Consider the following 23113-nt stretch of genomic DNA (forward strand, 5'->3'; position numbering starts at 1 on the left):
GACCGTGAGTCAAACGGCTTAAATACCGACAGCAAACGAGAAAAGCCAGCTGCTTAAAAACACTTCTTTTATTCCCCCCAAATCCCTAAAATTAACCCTTTCCAATCCAATTTGTATCCTGGTTTTCCTAGGGGGCTTACTCTTTTTCTGCCGTTATAAAACGGCGCTATCTGCTGGCTAAAGTCAGTACTGCATGAGGTGACACGTTTGGATAGGCTCCGACAGCAGAGAGGCTGGCAATATACAGTAAGAGAACCCTGATGGACGTCTTCCAACATCGGAGCTGTACAGCCTTAAATCATAATGTCTTTAGACGTCAGTGGGTTGGAAAGGGTTAAAAATGGTAGGTACCGTGTAACACCATGTCTAAGCTCAGATGCGTTTAGAAAGAAAGGTACCTGGCACCTACTATTTGTAATTTTATGGAATAAAAAGTTTTTAAGGAGCCATTTTTTCTCCTTTGATATTGTAATCGATGGGCTCTATTCACTGTGTATTGCAAGCAAATACACCTGTGTGAATCTGAACTCAATCAGACGATTAATGAGCAAACGCTGTTTCACTGGTGGATCGCATGCTTTGTGCGTCCGGAAGAATTATCGTTGTGGAATGTGCTGCCAACAATGATGAATCTGTATGGGAGGAACAACTGCATGCACGATCATACTGACTCCATACATGATATTATAAATAGAGATGAGCGAGTATACTTGCTAAGGCACATCACTCGAGTGAGTAGTGCCTTAGCCGAGTATCTCTCCGCTCGTCTCTAAAGATTCGGGGGCCGGCGCGGGTGACAGGTTAGTTGCGGCGGGGAGAGAGGAGTAGAGAGATCTCCCCTCCGTTCCTCCCCGCTCTCCCCCCAAATCGAACGGGGAGATACTCGACTAAGGCACTACTCGCTCGAGTAATGTGCCTTAGCGAGTATACTCGCTCATCTCTAGTCATAAATCATATGCTGCAATAACTAACAGTAAGCGTTACCCATATAAATAAGACACGTGGAGACAGATTTAGATGGAGGTAAAATTGGCCACGGCCATTTATTAAAGCTTAGCTACATGAAACAGGTGAATCAATGAATTGATCAAAACAACTCAACATAATACTCAAGATAGTCTAACCATAGGCTCAGACTAAGTAGATACATCAGTTACCCTACTCCACCTAAAGCCAACTCAATCATGGCTTGCAGATCCAGATTTCATATATCCAGACTAGAGATGAGCGAACATGTCCGTTACGGACACATCCGCACCCGGACACCGGCTTTGCCGAACACTGCAGTGTTCGCGCGTAAAGGTCCGGGTGCCGCCGGGGGGCGGGGAGATGCGCGGCGGCGCGGGCGGCAGTAGCGGGGAACAGGGGGGAGCCCTCTCTCTCTCCCTCTCCCCCCCACTCCCCGCCGCACCCCCCCGCGCTGCCACGGCGGCCCCCGAACTTTTTCGCCCGAACACTGAAGTGTTCGCAAAGTTCGGTGTCCGGGCGAAAAAGGGGCGGGGCCGAACGTGTTCGCTCATCTCTAATCCAGACCTATGGTAGATAAATGTATGCCATTCCAGATACGTAGTCCCGGGCGTGAAAGATAATCCCCATATTAGCGGCATAAATCTCGACATCAATCTATTGACTCGTTCCCTCATATGGTCCAAATACTTCAATTTGAGGCACGATAACCAAATTAACCCTGGGCATGATTTTAGAGAAAACTAGCCGCACATACAGAAACAAACCCTAGATACGGACCATGCCCTTCTTAAGCTCAAAAGCCAGTGCAGTGGTACTCATCTTCCCCAAGTCACTGCCCCCCGCCCCCAAATGAAGAATAATTAGACTAGGATCCGGATACAAATCACTCATCTGCAGCACCGCATCAATCCAACCTTCACAGCGAAGACCCTGGATGCCAAACTAGTAAATCCGGGCCTCCGCCGCAGCCAGAGACAGGTTCATAACGAACTATCTTTCATTAGCTCTTTTTTGCATCCATCGAATAAAGAAGTGGTCAAGGATCCATATAAGTCCTACCTGTAAATGCTAACACAAAAAGAAAGACTGTTAGTAGCAGAGCAAATAAGATTGTGCAGACTGCTTGAGTGATTATAAGGCCGTTGTTATATCCAGTGATCACAGGTGAAGCCTTTGCTGATTGGAGTTATTTTTCCTTTTCTTCTCCATGACCCAGAACTCCATGATGACTTCTCCTACCACAACTTGCCTCTACAGAATTTCACAAACATCTTTGACTCTCTTTTTCAGCAACCTCCCTTTTTTGGTAAAATCTCATTTACCCGCATTTTTTTGACAAGCTAAAACTATCAATTTTTATTTTTGGATTGTAAATTTGCCCGAGCTGCAGTAAACAGTATTAAGAGGGATGTTTTACAGCAGCCTCATAGGCCACAGCTACAATGGACAAGAGGGGACCTATTGACTTCTATGGAAGAGTGCTGTAGGCATAAGGGTCCTTTTACACAGGATGACCTGTTGGGCGCAGATGCCTAACAGGTTATGCCAGCAAGAATCGTTCCTATGCTTTTACACAGGAAAGAGCATTGGTCAGTCAATGGAGGCGGGGCAGGCCGGGGATTGTTCTGCCCCCCCACACCCGTTTTCCCTTCACAGTAAACAGGCAATCATTCATATGTGAACAACTGTGTTTAAACAGGTGATCCTGCTTGCAGAAACTGAGTGACGAATGAGAAGCGAATGGAGCTGTAATCACACAAGCGCACTGCTGCTCCATTCACTTTCAATGAGGCTACTAGAGATATCACAGCCGCAAGCACTCCGGTATTTCCATCAGTCTCATTGAATTAAATGGAGCAGAGCCCACGCAATCTTGGCCAGCACTACATTCATTTTGACATTTTGCAGAGGTAGAAGCGGCCCAACAGTGACAGACAGAGAGGGATTTATTTTCTTGAGATCGGTGGGGGTCTCAGCAGCAAGACCCCCACCAATCAGCAAGTTGTCCATTGGATAAATGATGTCTATCAGCCCCATTGAAATGAATGGAGCAGAGTGCCCGCATGTTTTTGCAGTACTCCATTCATTCTGACATCACTTTGGGGGAAGAAGCGACCCGCAGTGACAGGCAGTGGCCAATCAGCAAGCTGACCTGAGGATAGGGAATAACTTGTGATCCTAGTACAAGTTCTTTAATAAAACACAGCTGCAATAATGCCGCCTTACCATTGTCACTCTTGGGCATTTTCATACAGGTTGCCAATGTTAAATCTATGCCAGGTACTGTCAGACTTCAGCAGCGTGCTTAAAGGAAGAGAATTAAATATGGATTATTTGTAACAAAATACTTTTCTTTCTCACCTCTGAACATGCAGCAACTTTAAAGGGGGTTGTCCAGTTTTAAATTATTATAGGCCTATTCTTCAGGTAGGCCATGAATAGTAGATCAGTGGCAGTCTGCTGCCTGTGACCCCTGCTGGTCAGCTGTCTGCCAGGCCGCTGCGCTCATGCACCAAGCTGATTTCTGCAGGAAGCAGACAGCTCTGTTCCTACTGCAGTGGCAAGGTTTGGTATTGCAGGCCATTCATTTTAATGAGAACTTGGCCTGCAATACCAAGCCTGGCCACTGCAATGAGAATAGAGCTCTCTGCAGAAATCAGCACAGTGCACAAGCACATAGCCCTAAAAAAACAGCTTATCTATAGTTGGGGCACAAGGTATCACCTATCTTCAACAGACTTGAAACTTCATGTAGCCTCAGGTAAATCCTTTAAGGCATCAGTTACAGAATAAGACTTCCGTTCAGGAGCACAATGCTCATCATTGGCTACATGTAGTTCAGCCTACAGAATTACATGTATACAAGTGTACAGGGTACTCCCCTTCTATACGTGGTCGTAGTTTCCTGCAATACCTGTAGCACCATTACACAAGTGTTAGTGGCCTCCACTAGAGGTTTACCGATAATTGCTGGGCTGAACTTACAAGCTCCGCTGCCGCCCAACAATTAGTGCTAAATTACGAGCCGTAGCAATACTCGTGTAATAGCGCTTACTGCTGCTTTAAATGATTTATGAATATACTAATTATAATGCTAATAAGATTCTAGATGTCCTAATCTTATGGCACTATTACACGAGTTAGTGGCAACCGCTAGCGCTCGCTGTTTCCCGAAAGTTGCTGGGTGGCACCTGTACGCGGCTATTAACAGCACTAATGGCAACAGGACATCTGCATTTCAGGTGCTGCCCGGCAATTGTCAGGAAAAGTGAGGGCTAGCGGACACCCCTAGAGCTCGTTTATTAGCACCTTTACATAACTAATTTATGAATTTCCGTAACGTTGTACTTAGTTTTGACTTTATATAGTTGACCATTTTACCTCTGCAGGTTCTTACATCAGGCAGCCAAACTGTTCGTGTACCAGCCTGTAGCATTGGCGATCTGGGCGCAACACACATCTTCGGGAAGCTGCGAGGATAAGAGAAGCATTAAATTACAGACAGCCTGATCGTACGGATGGGGTGCATTGTTTTAAAGGCTTCCTTCACACAGCCGTATTTTTGCGTGCAATACACAGAGAATAGAAGCCACTGGTTTTATTCGGTTCTTTCACATGCATGTATTTACCTGCGCATTTTGGACTTATTCAGGCGGGTGTATATCGGTCAGGTTTTCAGGCTCAGACGATATACGCGGACCCTCTCTGCAAGGGGAGGAGGTGGGAAGGGTCGGGAGCTAGTGCACCGAGTTCCAGGCCCCTCTCCACTGTTTGCAATGGGAGGGTCGGGACAGGGGCGGAGCTAAGTTCCACCCCGCCCCCTCCCATTGCAAACAGTGGCGATCGGCCGGGAGCTCAGAGCATGAGCTCCCATCCTGCCTCCTTTCCTTGCAGAGAGGGGCAGCGTATATCGTCCGGGCACGAAAACCCAACCGATATACGCCTGTCTGAATAACCCTTTGGTTGTGTAAAAAAAAAAAAAAACAAAAAAAAAATCAAAGAAAATTGGTCAGTGTGAAAACAGAAGGATTTTTTTTTTCTTCTAAATGTAGATTGTGTCATTAAAAATTAAAATAACTAATAACCAAAAACTCTTAAGGGCTAATGCTCACAGACGGATTTCTGCCGCATTCCCCGCGGTGAAATAATGCAGCTAATAGCTTTTCTGCCTGTCAGTGCTCACATGCGTCATTCTGCCACGGTTTTCCGCTCTGCGAATATAAATCGCGCCATGTTTTATTTCACCGCGTTTTTCCGCAGCAGAGGTCTCCATTAATATGGTATAATGGAGACCGCAGAAAAAAGCGCGTTTTTCCGCGTTCACTAGCGTGGACTTTTTGTTTACCACCGCAGTACTCCCACGGCGTAAATCCACGGTCCTATCCTGCTCCGTCCCTGGGCATGAGCCCTAAAGCGACCCTACGGGCCTGTGCAAGCAAAGATAACCGAACAGCTTCTGTTACTACCCGGGCACACTCTGAATACTACGCATCATTAGTCTAAGGGCTCATGTCCACGGGCAAAATATGATTTAGGATCCGCAGCGGATCTCCCGCGTGCGGATCCGCATCCCATAGGGATGCATTGACCACCCGCGGGTAGATAAATACCCGCGGATGGTCAATAAAAGTGATTTAAAAAAAAATGGAGCATGGAAAAATCTGGACCATGCTCCATTTTCGTGCGGGTCTCCCGCGGGGACGGCTCCCGCGGGCTTCTATTGAAGCCTATGGAAGCCGTCCGGATCCGCGGGAGACCTAAAATAGGAATTTAAAGTATTTACCTATCCGGCGCGGGCGGGGAATGTCAGCTGTTCCTCACGGCCGCATCTCCCTTGCTTCGGCTCGGCGGATGTGCCCGGCGCATGCGCGCGGCACGTCGACGACGTGCCGGCGACGTGCCGCCGGCGTCAGGAATTCATCCGCCGGCCGAAAATGAAGATCCGGCCGTGAGGAACAGCTGACATTCCCCGCCCGCGCCGGATAGGTAAATACTTTTAAATTGCTATTTTCGGCGCTCATGTCCGCGGGGCAGGAGGGACCCGCTGCAGATTCTCCATGTAGAATCTGCAGCGGATCTGATTTTCCCCGTGGACATGAGGCCTAAGACACTACATGCTGATCCAACCGGGCAGCGCTGGTTAATCAAAGCAGGTAAAGCATCTTACACCACGGATGCATACTAATGCACAGGTAGTCAGAGAAGCTGGAGCAGAGCCGTCCTTGTATGTCCAGATGCGGAGTATTGCTTTAATATTTTTAACCCTTTAATGACATAGGATGTACAGTTTCGTCCTGTGCGTTTGGGGTTTTGTGTGGAGGGGGTTTGGGGTATGATCCAGCTCCATTCAATGCTGGTGCCTGCTGTATCTTACAGCTGACACAAGCTGCAATCAGCACTCCTGCTGATCATGGGTGTTAACCCTTTAAATGCTGCTGTCAGAATTGGCAAGCCTCCATTGAAATGAATAGAGCAGCGCCCTCACGTTTAGCCAGAACTCCATTCATTTTGACATCACTATGGGGGAAAAAGAGACCCCCACAGTTCTCGAGATCAGTGGGGGTCTCAGCAGCAAGACCCCCATCAATCAGCAAGTTGTCCTGTGGATAGGGGATAACTTGTGATCCTAGTACAACCCCTTTAAGAAAACTTTCAATAGAGTCCTAATCAAACTTTTAAAAGCTTATATGTAGCCTCAGATAAATCAATTAAAGCATCAGGAAGGAGATTATCTCCTGTCAGTAGCAAATTATCATCAGCGGCTACTTATCTATCATTAGTCACACAGCTGCAATAATGCTGCCTTACCATTGTCACTCTTGGGCATTTTCATACTGGCAGCCAATGTTAAACCTATGCCAGGTACTGTCAGACTTCAGCAGCATGCTAAAAGAAAGAAAATTACATATGGATTATTTATAACAAAATACTTTTCTATCTCAACATGTGGCAACTTTAAAGGGGGGTTGGTTGTCTAGCTCTAAATTATTATAGGCCTTTAGGCAGGCCATGAATAGTAGATCAGTGGCGGTCTGCTGCCTGTGACCCCTGCTAATCAGCTGTTTGCCAGGCTAGTGTGCTCATGCACTGGGCAGATTTCTGAAGGAAGCCGACAGCTCTGTTCCTACTGCAGTGGCAAGTTTTGGTATTGCAGGACATTCATTTCAATGGGAACTTGGCCTGCAATACCAAGCCTGGCCACTGCAATGAGAACGGAGTTCTCTGCTTCCTGCAGAAATCAGCTCGGTGCACAACCACTAAAGGGGATGTGGGATGGAGGCTGGGCAGCGATCTACTACTGATGGTGATCAATAGTTTGTAACTAAACAACCCCTTTAAAAAACTAAAACAGAAAGAATCACAAATAAAATGCTATTGTTGGGCCGCAAGGTATCATCTCTCTTCAACACATCCTTCGATCAGACTTGAAACTTCATGTAGCCTCAGGTAAATCCTTTAGGGCATCAGTTCCAGAAGAAGACTTCCGTTCAGGAGCACAATGCTCATCATTGGCTACATGTAGTTCAGCCCATATAATTACAGGTATACAAGTGTGCGGGGAACTCACCTTCTATATGTGGTCATAGTCTCCTATAATACCTGTGAGGGCGGAAGGTAGGAAAAAAATATATAAGTGTATTTCCAATGCATTACCTTTACCAGTGTAGTTTTTTCTGCAACATATGAACATGATTTTGAAGATGGGGCGTGGTTATGTAAAAATAATTTTTTTTCCTCAATTTGTGCACAGTTTTTAAGGTTCCCTTCACACGGGAATATTTGTGCATGCAATACACAGAAAATAGAACACATTGGTTTCAATGGGTTCTTTCACATGCGTGTATTTTTTCTGTGCATTTTGGTCATGCAAAAAACAAAACCAAAACGCAGCACGCTCTACTTTCCTGCGCAAAATTTGCTAGGAGATGCACAAAACACTGCGTAAATGCACAGAAAAAGAACACATCTGGAACTCAGACCAATCAGCCACTTCAATTGGTGCGTCTTTGGTTGCCGCATGCAAATGAACATGCCTAATGGGCGCAAAAGGAGTCAAATATGTTGATGTGTGTGTAAAAAAGAAAAAACATCATTTATCGCACAAGTACGCACACGTTCATGTGAAGGGGGCCTGGCATGCATACGCTCGTGCTATAAACAGACTTAGGGCTTATTCAGACGACCATATATTGGCAGCGTTTTCACGCTGAGACGATATACGGTGTCCTTGTCTGCAGGGGTAGGGGGGGAAGATGGAAAAGCCAGGAGCAAGAACTGAGCTCCCGCCCCTATTTGCAACGGGAGGGGTGGGACGGGGGCAGAGCTGAGCTCCGGGACTTAGCTCCGCCCTGTCCCTCCCATTGCAAATAGTGGCAAGGGGTGGAGAAGGGGCGCGAGCTCAGTTCCTGCTCCTGGCTCTTCCATCCTCCTCCCCCTGCAGACGAGGATACCGTATATCGGCTTGGCGTGAAAACCCAGCCAATATACAGTCGTCTGAATAAGCCCTTATGTGAAAATGGCATAAAAACATCCTTTGATCAGACTTGAAACTTCATGTAGCCTCAGGTAAATCCTTTAGGGCATCAGTTCCAGAAGAAGACTTCCATTCAGGAGCACAATGCTCATCATTGGCTACATGTAGTTCAGCCTACAGAATTACAGGTATACAAGTGTATGGGGAACTCACCTTCTATACGTGGTCATAGTCTCCTATAATACCTGTGGGGGCGGAAGGTAGGAAAAAATATAAATATAAGTGTATCTCCTATAAATTGCCATTTACCAAGTGCACAAAAGGTGTAATATCATTACTCAATATCAATGACCATTTGACTCAGGGAGCGCACATATCATCCCTGACTATGCAGATAAACAATGCTAGGAGTGATAGTAGCAAAACAGGGGCTTCACAGTGAACAATTTTTGTGTGGAAGGAGAGCGTGGAGCTAGAGGGATCCACCCTCTATCCCCACCCCCTCTCTTTGTGATGGGGAATCCTTGTGAGAAGTCCCATAGTCCACCCCTCTCTCTAGTCCCGCCCACTCTCTACGCTATGGGAATATCCCTCAGGGATCCCCATAGCAGGGAGAGAGGGGGCAGGGCTATGGGCGATTTCCCCATAGCAAAGAGAGAGAGAGCAGGGCTATGGAGGATTTCCCCATAGCAGGGAGAGAGAGTGGGGATATGGGGGATTAATACATAGCAGGGAGAGACAGAGTGGGGATGTGGGATAATCACCCATAGCCCCGCTCTCTCTCCCTGCTATGGAGAAACCCCGAAGCCCTGCGGGGCTTCTTCTCTCTCTCCTCCTGGAGCAGCCGCAATTTTACTGAAATGCCACCAAAAACTGCACCAAGTGTCAGAAAAACATGGTAGAAAAACCTTGCTGGTTGTTTCTCAGTACACTAAGACAAGCGTATTTAACCTGCGTATTATTAGCATTTATTATGCACATAAGTAGTACTGAAGCAAATACGCATATAACATACATGTTTCCTGCGTATTTTATGTACCAGACTATGACAATTGCGTGTAAAATGCACCAAAATAGGACACGTTGGATTTTTTTTTTTTGCGTACGTGAAAACCACAGGTTTGAACGGCCCAATGTAAATAAATGGGCTTTTAGAACTGCGTATTATCAGCATGCAATATATACGCTGTATACGCTCGTGTGGGCCCTAAGGGTTCTTTTACACAGGACAACGGTCGGGCAATTAATCGCCAGACTGTTATCCCGATGATTGTCGCTCCTGTGCTTTCACACAGGATGATAATCGCTCACTGAACGCAGGCGGAGCAGACTGGGGATTCCATTCACAATAAATAGGCGATCGTTTCTATGTGAATGACTGCCTGTCTACACGGGCTGATATGTCGTTCAGTTTCCTGCATGAAGAAATTGAATGCTAAACGAGACGCCAAACAAATTCTCGTTTGTTGCTTAGTTGGTGCAGCATTTACACCGAACGATAATTGTTCAGACTCCAAATGGATGCAAAAGCCTGCACACTATAAGAAGCACCGGACTGGCGGCATATGGGCTGCCGTTACATGCAGTAGCCCAAGTACAGACATCAATCTGTGATTCTCATTCCTATTGTATCTGGTAATGATTCCTCTATAGCCCTCTGTACTGTATTGCTAGGAATAGGACCAGCTTACCACGTCCTCAATGGTCCTCTATGGGGGGCGGGCAGGGGTTGGGGAATAACTTGCCGAGACCCTGACTGATCCCAAGAACAGTAATCCCGAGTTCCTCATCCTTCTCATTGTCCACTTACTGCAACCCCTGCGATGTGGAAGAGTGAATGGATCGGTAGGCACACAAGTGCGCTGCTACTCCATTCACTTTCAATGATGCTACCAGAGATATTACAGCCGCAAGCACTCCGCTAGTTCCATCAAATGAATAGAGCAGAGCCCACATGTTTAGCCAGCACTCCAATCATTCTGACATCACCGTGCCAGGAGAAGAGACCCCGCAGTGAGAGGCAGAGAGGGACATAGGATCCCCGTTCTCGAGATAAGTGGGGGTCTCAGCAGCAAGATCCCCACCAATCAGCAAGTTGTCCTGTGGATAGGGGATAACTTGTGACCCTTGTACAAGTTCTTTAACAAAACTTTCCAGAGTCCTAATCAAACTTTGTAGAGTTTATATGTAGCCTCAGATAAATCAATTAAAGCATCAGGAAGGAGATTATCTCCTGTCAGGAGCAAATACTCATCAGCGGCTACTTATCTATCATTAGTCACACAGCTGCAATAATGCCGCCTTACCATTGTCACTCTTGGGCATTTTCATACTGGCTGCCAATGTTAAACCTACGCCAGGTACTGTCAGACATCAGCAGCATGTTAAAAGGAAGAGAATTAAATATAGTTTTTTGGGTTTTTTTTTTACACACTCAACAAAATACTTTTTTTTCTCAACCCTGAACATGTGGCAAATTTAAACGGGTTGCCCAGTTGTAAATTATTATAAGTCTATTTTTAGGTAGGCCATGAATCGTAGATCAATGGCAGTCTTCTGCCTGTGACCCGTGCTGGTCAGCTGTTTGCCAGGCCGGTGCGCTCATGCACTGAGCTGATTTCTGAAGGAAGTAGACAGCTCTGTTCCTACTGCAGTGGCAAGGTTTGGTATTGCAGGACATGCATTTTAATGGGAACTTGGCCTGCAATAGCAAGGCTGGCAGGGTACGTGAGGTGAGTGCTGGGCAGCAGACGCCACCCATATTCTACTGATGGTCATCAATAGTTTGCAACTGAACAACCCTTTTAAAACCCTTCAATAGAGAGAAAATCACAAATAAAATGCTATTGTTGGGGCGCCAGGGATCAATGCTCTTAAACATATCCTTAGATCAGACTTGAAACTTCATGTAGCCTCAGGTAAATCCTTTAAGGCATCAGTTACAGAATAAGACTTCCGTTCAGGAACACAATGCTCATCATCGGCTACATGTAGTTCAGCCTACATAATTACAGGTATACAAGTGTACAGGGAACTCACCTTCTATACGTGGTCATAGTCTCCTATAATACCTGTGAGGGCGGAAGGTAGGAAAAACATATATAAGTTTATTTCCAATACATTGCCATTGTAGATTTTTCTGCAACATATGGCCGAGATTTTGAAAACCCCGTTCACACTGCTGCTACTGTAAATGCTGCAGATTTTCCTGGTGTGAACATGGCGTCAGGGCACCAGTACACAAGTGTTAGTGGCCTCCACTCACACCAGGGATTTACCGATAATTCTGGGATGAACTTGCAAGTTCCGCTGCAGCCTAGCAATTACATGTAAGGTCTCTTTCACACGGGCGTATATCGGCCCTGGTTTCGGGGCCGGTTAATATATGCTGCCTATCTGAGGCATAGTTTTCCAATGTCTCAGTTCAGATGGGCATTTTGTCACTGCATAAAAGAGCCTGGCTGGCCAAGATAGTGCATACGCTTTTACACTGGCCAGAAAAGATAGTTCTGCAACTATCTTTTCCAGACGGATTACGGCTGGCTGCCATAGACTCCTGTAGGAGCCTATGACAGCTGCCGGAAAAGGGAGGTGGGGGGGTTACTAGGCTTGAGCAAAGAGGGGAAGGGACTAGCTCTGCTAAGCTCCTGCCCCCTCCCTTTGTTGTAAGCAGAGCTAAATATCTGCCCCCGGTATTCCGAGGTACACAAAACCTTACTGGTTGTTTAGGCTGTCTGAACGGCCAGCCGAAAATCTTCACACCCCAGTGAAAGAGCCCTTATAGCGGCTACTGCTGCTTCAACTAATTTACTAATATACTAATTATAATGCTAATAAGATGGTAGATTTTCTAATCTTGAGGGTGCATTCACATGAACGTATATCGGCTCGGTTTTCACGCTGAGCCGATATACGTTGTCCTCATCTGCAGGGAGGGGGAGGATGGAAGAGCCAGGAGCAGGAACTGAGCTCCCGCCCCCTCTCTGCCCCTCTGCACTATTTGCAATGAAAGGACGTGGGACGGGGCGGGGCTAAGCGGAAAGAATTAGCCCCGCCTCTCCTCATTCCAACTAGTGCAGAGGGGCGGAGAGGAGGCAGAGAGGGGGCGGGAGCTCAGGTTCTGCTCCTGGCTCTTCCATCCTCCCCCCTCTGCAGATGAGGACAACGTATATCGGCTCGGTGTGAAAACTGAGCCGATATACGTTCGTGGGAATGCAGCCTTAGTGGCAGCTTCAAGTGCTCACCGTTTCCTGACAATTGCTGGGCGGCACATGTAAGCGGCTATTAACAGCACTAGTTGCCAGGGAACATCTGCACTTCAGATCCTGCCCGACAATTGTCGGGAAAGTGAGAGCTAGCGGCTGCCCATAGCGCTCATGTAATAGCGCTTTTACAGAACTAATTTACAAATGTCCATAAAGTTGTACTTAGTTTTGACTTTATATAGTTGACCATTTTACCTCTGCAGGTTATTACAGCAGGCAGCCAATCTATTCGTGTACCAGCATGTAGCATTGGTGATCTGGGTGAAACACACATCTTCGGGAAGCTGCAAGGATAAGTGAAACATTAAAAATTACAGACAGCCTGATCGTACAGATGGGGCGCGGCTATAAAAAAAACAACAACAAAACAAAAAAGAAAACTGTTTTTTTCCCAACCTGTGCTTGGTTTTTAACCCTTTCCAATCCACTGTCTGACGTTTAAAGACATTCTGATTGAAGGCTGTAAAGCTTCCAATGTTGGAAGATGTCAGGCAGGGTATTCTTACTGTATATTACTGGCCACTCTGTTGTCAGGGGGCCTCTCCAACATGTCCAATACATGGCTCTAGCGAGCAGGTGGTGCCATTGTGGTGCCAAAGAGAGAGCGCCCTAGGAAACCCTGAATCCAAAATTGGATTGCAAAGGGTTAAGGCTTCCTTCACACGGGCATATTTGTGCGAGCAATACACAAAGAATAGAACCCATTGGTTTCAATGGGTTCTTTCACACGCGTGTATTTTCCTGTGCATTTTGGTCATGCAAAAAAACCCCAAAAAGCAGCATGCTCTATCTTCCTGCACATCCAAAGTCCCCATAGAAGTCAATAGGGATGCACAAATGCACACAAAATATGGTAGAAGATGCGTAAAAAACTCATGTCCACGGGGAAAATCAGGCCCGCCGCGGATTCTATATGTAGAATCCGGAGCGGGTCCCTCTTGCCCTGCGGACATGATGCCTAAAAATAAAAATAAACTCACCTGCTCCGGGCGATGCGTGTCTCCCCTTCTTTACGGCCGGATCTTCTTTCTTCGGCCCGAAAGCCGGCAGCGTGCTGCGCGCATGCGCTGGGCACATCCGCCGGGCTGAAGAAAGAAGATCCGGCCGCGAAGAAGGGAAGAACCGCATCGCCCGGAGCAGGTGAGTTTAATTCTGGTACGGGTCTCCCGCGGAACCGGACGGCTTCCATAGGCTTCAAAAGAAGCCTGCGGGAGCTGTCCCCGCTTGAGACCCGCACTAAAATGGAGCATGTCCATTTTTTTTCCCGCACGCGGATCCACGCCTGACGGGAAAAATGACATCCGCAGGTATTTAACTACTTGCGGGTGTCTAATGCATCCCTATGGGCGCGTGGATCCGCTTGCGGGAGAACCGCTGCGGATTTAAAGCCCGTGGACATGAGGCCTTAGGGCTTATTCAGACAATCGTATATCAGCCCGGTATTCACGCCCGGCCGATATACGGTGTCCCTTTCTGCAAGGGGAGGAGGCGGGCCAGGAGCAGTGCACTGAGCTCCTGCCCCCTTTACGCCTATGATAATTTTGCGTAAAGCACAGACGCTCATCCTTTTCAACAACTGGGGGAAGTTGCTTCACAGGAGAAGTAGCACTGGACTGGTGACGTATGAGACGCTGTTACGTGCAGTAGACCAAGTACAGACATTAATCTCTAAACCTCAGCAAAATACTCGTTCCTATTGTTTCTGGTAATTATTCCTCTAGAGCCCTCTGTACTGTATTGCTAGGAATAGGACTAGCTTATCATGGGATAACTTGCCAATTGTGGGTGTCTCAATGCAGAGACCCCCAAATGATCCGAGAAACAGCCGACCTGAGTTCTCCGTCCTCCTCACTGCGCATTTTCTGCAACCCCTGCAATGAGGATGACACTGAATAGATCGGTGGTCACACAAGTGCGCTGTCGCTCCATTCACTTTCAGTGAGACGGACAGAGATATCAGAGCAGCAAGAGCTCTTGTATTTCTATCACCCCTATTGAAATGAGTGGAGCAGAGTCCTCGATGCTTGGCCGGTACTCCATTCATTATGACATCACTGTGGGGCAAAAGAAGTGACCCTACAGTAGCCGATCAGCAACCTGCCCTGTGGATAGGGGATAACTTGTGATCCTGGTACAACCCTTTTAATAAAACTTTCCACAGAGTCCTAATCAAACTTTATAGAGCTTATATGTAGCCTCAGATAAATCAATTAAAGCATCAGGAAGGAGATTATCTCCTGTCAGTAGCAAATTATCATCAGCGGCTACTTATCTATCATTAGTCACGCAGCTGCAATAATACCATCTTACCATTGTCACTCTTGGGCATTTTCATACTGGCAGCCAATGTTAAACCTATGCCAGGTACTGTCAGACTTCAGCAGCGTGCTAAAAGGAAGAGAATTAAATATGGATTATGTACACACTGAACAAAATACTTTTCTTTCTCACCCCTGCACATGGCGCAACTTTAAAGGGGGTTGTCCAGTGCTAAATTATCATAGGCCTATTTTTCAGGTAGGCCATGAATAGTAGATCAGTGGCAGTCTGCTGCCTGTGACCTCTGCTGATCAGCTGTTTGCCAGGCCTGTGCGCTCATGCACTCAGCTGATTTCTGCAGGAAGCAGACAGCTCCGTTCCTACTGCAGTGGCAAGGTTTGGTATTGCAGGTCATTCTTTTCAATGGGAACCTGGCCTGCAATACCAAGCCTGGCCACTGCAATGAGAAAAGAGCTCTCTGACTCCTGCAGAAATCAGTTCTGTGCAAGGGGGTTGCCATGGGCAGCAGACCACCCCTGTTCTACTATTGATGGTCATTAATAGTTTGCAACTGAACAATCCCTTTAAAAAACTAAAAGAGAAAGAGAATCATGAATAAAATGCTATTGTTGGGGCACAAGGTATTAATTCTCCTAAAATCATCCTTCGATCAGACTTGAAACTTCATGTAGCCTCAGGTAAATCCTTAAAGGCATCAGTTACAGAATAAGACTTCCGTTCAGGAGCACAATGCTCATCATCGGCTACATGCAGTTCAGCCTACAGAATTACAGGTATACAAGTGTGCGGGGAACTCACCTTCTATACGTGGTCATAGTCTCCTATAATACCTGTGGGGGCGGAAGGTAAGAAAAAAATATATAAGTGTATTTCCAATACATTGCCATTTATCACATGCGCAGAAGGAGTAAGATCATCACCCAACAGCCAGGTGTATCAGGTGAGGGGCGGAGTCTCAGGTAAATCCTTTAGAACATCGATGATCATATGACTCGGGGAGCGCAGATATCATATCCAACTGCAATGCTGGAAGTGATAGTACCAAAGCAAGGGCTTTACAGTGGACCGCCCTCAGTAGTATCAACCGCCAATCACGTATTCACAGAGCGCGATGCATGTCAGTGAAAAGCTGACCGTTTCACCTGTGATCTCCCTTCGTGTATGATGCATTTTTTTTAGAGAAAACTATGTGATTTGCATCAGATTTACGTGCGGCGAGAAGAAAAAAAAACTGTGTGTGGTTCCAAGATTGCGCTCACATACAGTCGCTCGGCATGCGAGTGCGATGTGTTTTTTTTCACGCTCTCATTGACAATAACGGGCGATTCTAGCAGCAAAATCGCTGAAAAAAAAAGGCACGCTGCAATTTTTTTATTTCAGACTTTTACTCCCAACAGAAAAAACGCTTTTGTATTTTAACCCATTAAATGCGTTCTTCTTCAACCCGAAGAACTTATATGGGAAAATCAGCGAGAGACCAGCGAATGACAAAAAATGGAAGCGATTATCTAAGCGCGCAAAATGACTGCATTTTAAAGCAAACGACTGTAATCGTTCGCTTGCTGGAATGATTTCTCGCTCCGTGTTACAGGACCCCGAGGCCTCCCTCACAAAGGGAATGAAGCCTTAGACCGCTCTCACACATGAACGCGGCAAAGTGCCGCAATTTCAAGCGCGGCACTTTGCCGCGATTTTGCTTTTGGACGCAGCTCCCTCCGGCCGACTGTGTGTTAGCGCGCCCCATCATTGTGATGGGTGATGAGGTGCGCTAAACGGAAAATATAGAGCAGACAGCGCCGTCTGCGAGGCCCTATTGATTGCAATGGGAGTGTTATACCTCTGCGATCCGAACGCTGCCTTAATCGCGGTAAAAAGCTCCTGTGTGAGAGGGGCCTCAGGCAGTTTTTTCTGCGTTTAGCGCTGCTTTTTTAGCGCAGCGCTGAACGCTGTCAATCACTAGCATCGAGTCCAATGGGGATTCTCTGAGAAGTGGTAAAACGTTTTTCAAGCACTGTTCTATTTTCGTGCGATTCTGCGTTTTAAAACACAATGCTTTGCCCATTGAAATGAATGGGGTGCATTTTCAGCGCTGCTTTCAGCACGCCGCTAATCGCGGTATAACGTTCCTAATGTCTTCAATAGGACCGCTCAGACAGCCGCTCGATCGCAGCGCTTTTCGGTCCCGCGATATTCAAGCGTAGTTAGCTCTATTTTTAGGTGTTTAGCGCGCCTCATCAATGATGTGAGGGGCAAGTAGCCGGCATCGCTTACGGCAACGTCTGCGTCAGGGAGGCTTAAGCGAACGTTCATACGGAGCAGATCTCCTTGCGTATTGCGCACATCACTGACTTGTATAGGGATTTATGGTGCACAAATCAGCAGAAAATAGAACATTCTATTTTTTTTTTGTGGGGCCAAGATGCGCGCAAAATACGGAAATGTGTACAAACCCATCGAAAGCAAAGGGTTCTATTTTTTTGAGTATTGCACGCAAAAATACTTCCGTGTGACGCCGGCCTAAGACACTACATGCTCATCTGACTGCTCATGTGGCCGGCGCTGGTTAATCAAGGCAGGTGAGGCGTCCTACTCATGATGTATACTGAGGCCGCTTTAACACGGGCGACAAAAATCGCACGATTTTGCCGCAATACAATAACGTGAGAAATCACGTGTACGTGAAGCTCTTGCTTTTCAATTGGGTCCTTCACATTAGCCATGTTTTCTTGCGAGGAAAAACCTCAGTGTATTACATATTGTTTGGTGGCACACTTTTTTGTCGCATCGCAATGCACAAAATCGCGGTTTTCATGCAATGCAACTTTAACATTAGAAAATAAGCCCTACCCTGAAACTAAGCCCTATCTGCACTCCCCCCCCCAAAAAAGGGAATACATTAGCTAGCAGGTGCGGTCCGGGTCCTCCTGCTGCGCTCCGCCGGCATCCTGCAGTCCTCATTCACCCACAGAAGATCACTTCCTGGTTGCTGGATTCATAAATCCCGCCTCCAGGAAGCGATGGCTCTGATTGGTTCATTCAGCACTGCGCATGCCCGCGTATCACTTGCACACGGACATGCGCAGTGTGACTTTCTTTTTTTTAAATATAGATAGGCTCACCGCGGAGAATTGCGGCAATCGAGCATGCCGCTATTTAAATTCTGCGAGCGGAGAATCGCTATGATTCTCTGCTCGTGGATGCCGGTGCTGCGCCTTCCATAGCAACCCTATTGAAAGCTTCACAGAGCATGATCCGCGGGCGATTTATCGCCAGCAGATCATCGCCCGTGGGCAGGCAGACTAAGGGCTCCGTTTGGCGGAAATCCGCTGTGTTGCCCGTAGCTATTAGGTTCTATTGAACCTAATAGCACAATGCTTACAGTGCGGAATTCCGCACCGTAAGATCACCCGTCCTCACCCGCGGCATGCTCTATGGAAACCGTCCGTCACGCTATCTTCCGCTGTAGCACAGCGGAAGATAGCATGAAACTGCTTCCCCACCCACCGCCAGCTGCGTCATATGACGCTGTGGGCGTGTCATATGACGCGGCTGGCATGTCACATGACGCTGCGGCGCGTCACGCGCTCTATTGCGCATGCGCGCCGAAGCGTCATGCAGGACAGAAGACGCCGGATCCGGAGGTAAGTATTGGGGTCTCTGGGGGGGCGCCGTGACGGGCTTCGCCGCGGAGTTCCGCGGCGGAGCCTGTGACAGCCGTGGGAAGCCGGCCTTAAGCTGTGAAATACTGTGTGTGTGTGTATATATATATATATATGGACATGAATATACTGTGCAAAAACGTGTTGCAGTCGTGTATATACACTGAAGTTACACGATCGAAACCCACAATACGCCCGTATGAATGCACCTTTAGGCCTCCTGTTCATGGCTGATATATCACTGCGTCATCCGCGGCAATAATCCAACCGCGGGTAACGCAGTGAACGCTTTCCAAAGACTTAACTATGGAAAGCGCAGCCCGACATCCACGAGTGGAGAATCATAGCGATTCTCCGCTTGCGGGATTCAAATCGCGGCATGCTGCGATTTGCCGTGATTCTCCGCAGTGAGCCTATCTATCAGATAGGCTCATCATAGAGACCTGTCAGCGCTCCCCCGTTTCCCTGTGGCGGAATATCACTAGCGACATTCCGCCTCGCCCGTGGACAGGGGGCCTTAGGCTAACTTCACACAGGCGATCGCGATATGGGTTCGTGAAGCACGCGCTCCCCACCATGTGAATTCACCGCGGATGCAAGGTGTTTTTATGTCAAAAGCGCCTCGCATCACTTCGGGGATGTAGAAATCCTCTGCCATGGCTGTTTGCCGCAGCGGAGGATCACAGAGTTTCTCCCATTGTTTTTCTCGCCCGTATGAAGGCAGCTGTAGGCCGAATTCCCAGGAGCGCAAGCATATTTGCGCATGTATTTACGGAATATTCATTGCATTTTTTGCATGCTTTTTGGAGTATTTTACTATAGTTTTGTGTGCGTAATTAGGCAGACAAAAAACATGCACCGATGCGCTCAGCCAATTAGTTTAATGACTTCAAGATGCGCTTGTCCTGCGCAGAATACAGCATGTTGCATATTTTTTGTGCTACGACAACATGCAGGGAGATCCACACTTAGGAACAAGCCCAATGAAATCAATGGGTTCTATTTTCTGCGTATAGTGTAATATTTTTAATGCGCAAATACGGTTGGGCGAATCCAGTGTCAATGTGACGCAAAACACATCACACGCACGTTGAAAAATCACACGAAAACCGGTCAGATTTTCGCTGATATCGCATGGGCCCTGTGGATAAGTAGGAAGTAGCACAACTGGGCTAGTAACTGTGGCCCTAGAGCCAAGGGCAGAGTAAGCTGACTCAGCACTGGGCCATGCGGGCTTATATGGGCCCCGTCACGTGGTCACGAGCAGCGCGCTAGAACCAGGGGAATATTAGTACATAGCACACATGTGATCTCCTACTCCGAGCACAGCGCGCACATGCATTACTGACCTCTCCAAAGTCACCAAAAGAGGAAGGGTGTAGTCGTGCACACCCCAAGAAGCCTCGTGTACACCCCCTCTAGTCCCACCCACCCACAGGGCCTGACGGTGACAATATCCGGAACGTGGCGGAACTTCTACAATCACCCGCCGGCGTCTGCTTCTCCCCACCTGCCGCAGTACAACTTCTCGTCACGAACACAAAGTCACACTCCAAGAAAGTTTGCAAAGTTTTTGTCACGTGCTGAAGCGAGTGCTGTTCTGCCTGTGTCCGGCAGATGTCGCTGGTGTATACACTATGAAACCTGCGGAGAGTTCTGCGTCTTCTCCTTGAGACCACAAGTGTGACTGTCTGGAGTGACTGATGGCTCCTCTAATGTCACCTTCTGCGTCTCCTGTCACTTACGTGTGACATGTTAATATAAGAGCATTCCATACGGTTAGGCGGTATACAGACGGCGCAGATAGAACCGCACCAAAAACTGCATTTGTGTGTTTCTCTTGCTGTGTAATGCAGCTGCGGAAAAAAATTGACTGAAAACCGCGTGCGCTAAAATCCACAATTGTATCGAAATGCTTGTTTCCCAATGCATCTTCTGGTTTGCTCCATCGGATTACACAGTCTGGCTGCTTTTTACATGTGCGCACTAAGGCCAGATTCACACAAGCATTAGCGGGTGTTTTTGCGGAATGAACTATGCTGTTTTGCGCACGCATTGATGCGTTTAAATGTATTTTTTCCGCACACAAGGCCTGTGCATTTGTGCAAGGCAAAAAAATATATGCACCAATTGAAATGGCTAACTAGCCTAATAAGTTCACGCATCTCCCAGCATATTTTGTGCGCACTTGAGCGCCCCCATTGACTTCTGTGGGGACATTAGTGCGCAGGAAATCAATGGGTTCTGTTCACTGCTTACTGCATGCACAAATACTCCCGTGTGAATCTGGCCTAAGGCTGCATTCACTCTCGATGTTGTTTGTTGCATTTTTGAACCACAGCAAAAAAAAACCAAAAACATAAAAATTCACATATTTCAAAAACACATATTCTTTTTTATTGCGTTTTTTTGTTGCAGTTCAAAAATGCAACAAAAACGTAAAGTGGGGACACAGTCTAAAAGTCTAGTTTTTGCCCCAGTGTTGCAGATGAATGCCCCTATTTTACTACGTGTCCAGCGATCCAAATAAGGAAGATGGAACAAGGCCTATACAGCGCCACCTACTGGATGGCAGCATTCCTGCCATTCCTGGAGAGGTATTGTTCCATCTCCCTTATTTGCATATTACCCAGAGGAGCATGCATGGCCCTATAAGTCTCCTCACTCATCTTCATGGTGCTCTCCCTAAGAAGAAATGTTACCCCTCCGGATAGCGATTCCAAAGTCACATCATATAGTGATCTATGGGTAATCAGTGTTCTCTGTACTGCAGTGTATTATGACTATTCATAGCAACCATAGGCCAAGGCAGACTTGGACGCAATAGTGGAGGGATGATGATATCACAGAGGGACTGCCCACTCTGTGTGAACCCTTTACATGATTGAGCATCATTGACTGCAGCATGCAAGGGTTTAACTCTTTCCAATCCTCTGTCTGACCTCTGAAGACATTATGATTTCAGGCTGTACAGCTCTGATGTTGCAAGACGTCCGTCTGGGTTCTCTTACTGTATATTGCCAGCCTCTCTGCTGTCAGAGTCTATCCAACATGTCACCTCATGCAGTACTAGGTTTAGCCAACATACAGCGCCGTTGTATAATAGCAGAAAAAGAGTAAGCCCCCTAGGAAAACCAGGATACAAATTGGATTGGAAAGGGTTAACAGCGGGAGGCTGTCAGTCACAGTCGGCTCCTGCTGTGGGGGGTACTGCTTTAGCTTCTGACCCTGCACCATCCATTATACAAAAGTTTACCTCCGTTTCCAGGAATGCCGTCTCAGCGAGGACATAAACTTATGTCTGGCGGTGGGAAGGGGTTAAAGGGGATTTCCAGTAATAAACTCATTGACCTGCTGGCACTCCTCTATTCAGTGGCAGCTGTCACGTGGCTTACCAACATGAGCCAATAGGAGGCGCGGCAGGGAATTCATCAGTGACGATCTGTAAACCCGCTGGGGGTTCATAGGTTTACGGGGGTCACCAGTGACGTCACCTGTTGCCATGCCATAGGCACTCTGATGCCACAGTGTATCCACAGGGGACCCCAAACTATATGAAAACATTAAGCTGGACAACCCCTTTAAGGGGCGGAATATTTCTGCAAAATCGCTGTGGTATTTGCTGCCATATGAAAAATTCGGAACCAAAATCTGTATGGCTAAAATGCGGATTTTGATGCAGAAAATTCTGCATAAAAATTTTGCAGTTGTGTTGGTGGGACTGCGGCCCGGGGTAATACATGTATAGATTACTGACTGACTCCATTCTGGGCCATAGAGGGCAGATCCCACTCTATGATGTTCATATGCATACAAATAAGGAAGATTGAACAATACCTCTGCAGAGCCACCTGTTGGATGGCAGCATTCCTGCAAGTCAATGTACAACCCTTTAAACAGGTCTATGCAAAAAAATGATTAGAAATTGAAAACCAAGCCAGAAACCATACACAGACAGCTGTTTCGGGGTGTTTGCCCCTCATCAGTTAGGATGCTGGCTTGGCTAGTGAGAGGCCTGTGATGTGAGTCAGGAGGGGTAACATCTCTCCTTAAGTAGAGCATCTAGAAGGTGAGTGAGGAGACTTATACGGCTATGTATGCTCCTCTGGGTGATATGCAAATAAGGAAGATGCAACAATACCTCTGCAGATGGATTCTAGCTGTTCAATTCCCAATCATTGCTCTACAGACCTGTATAAAAGGGTCAGACATTGGTTTGCGGGAATGCTGCCTTCCAATAGGTGGCGCTGCAGAAGTATTATTACATCTTCCTTATTTGCATATTACCCAGAGGAGCTAGCATGGCCTTATAAGTCTCCTCACTTATCTTCTAGGTGGTCTCCTTGAGGAGTGATGATACCCCTCCTGGCCCAAATCACAGGCCTCTCACTAGCCAACCCAGAAACCTACTGCAAACTGATGAGGGGCAAACACCCCGAAACAGCGCTCTGTGTATGGATTCTGGC

The 23113-nt window shown here is 47.2% G+C and overlaps 1 long non-coding RNA gene across 7 annotated transcripts; it reads right to left on the reverse strand.

The window, feature by feature from the left end:
- Nucleotides 1–1012: 1012 nt before the first annotated feature.
- On the reverse strand, nt 1013–20061 carry LOC136587020 (uncharacterized). 7 transcript variants are annotated; one of them, XR_010787409.1, is made up of 12 exons: nt 19997–20061; nt 15787–15818; nt 15019–15096; nt 12904–12992; nt 11483–11514; nt 10750–10806; nt 8657–8688; nt 7538–7569; nt 6778–6855; nt 4351–4439; nt 3196–3273; nt 1013–2037 (listed from the first exon to the last, which is right to left on the reverse strand). It is a non-coding gene; the product is annotated as an uncharacterized lncRNA (long non-coding RNA). The 7 variants fall into 7 exon arrangements; XR_010787410.1 differs by lacking the exon at nt 10750–10806; XR_010787411.1 differs by lacking the exon at nt 8657–8688.
- Between the last annotated feature and the right edge of the window lie 3052 nt (nt 20062–23113).

Source organism: Eleutherodactylus coqui, chromosome 12 (assembly GCF_035609145.1).
Source record: "Eleutherodactylus coqui strain aEleCoq1 chromosome 12, aEleCoq1.hap1, whole genome shotgun sequence".
Taxonomy (NCBI): domain Eukaryota; kingdom Metazoa; phylum Chordata; class Amphibia; order Anura; family Eleutherodactylidae; genus Eleutherodactylus; species Eleutherodactylus coqui.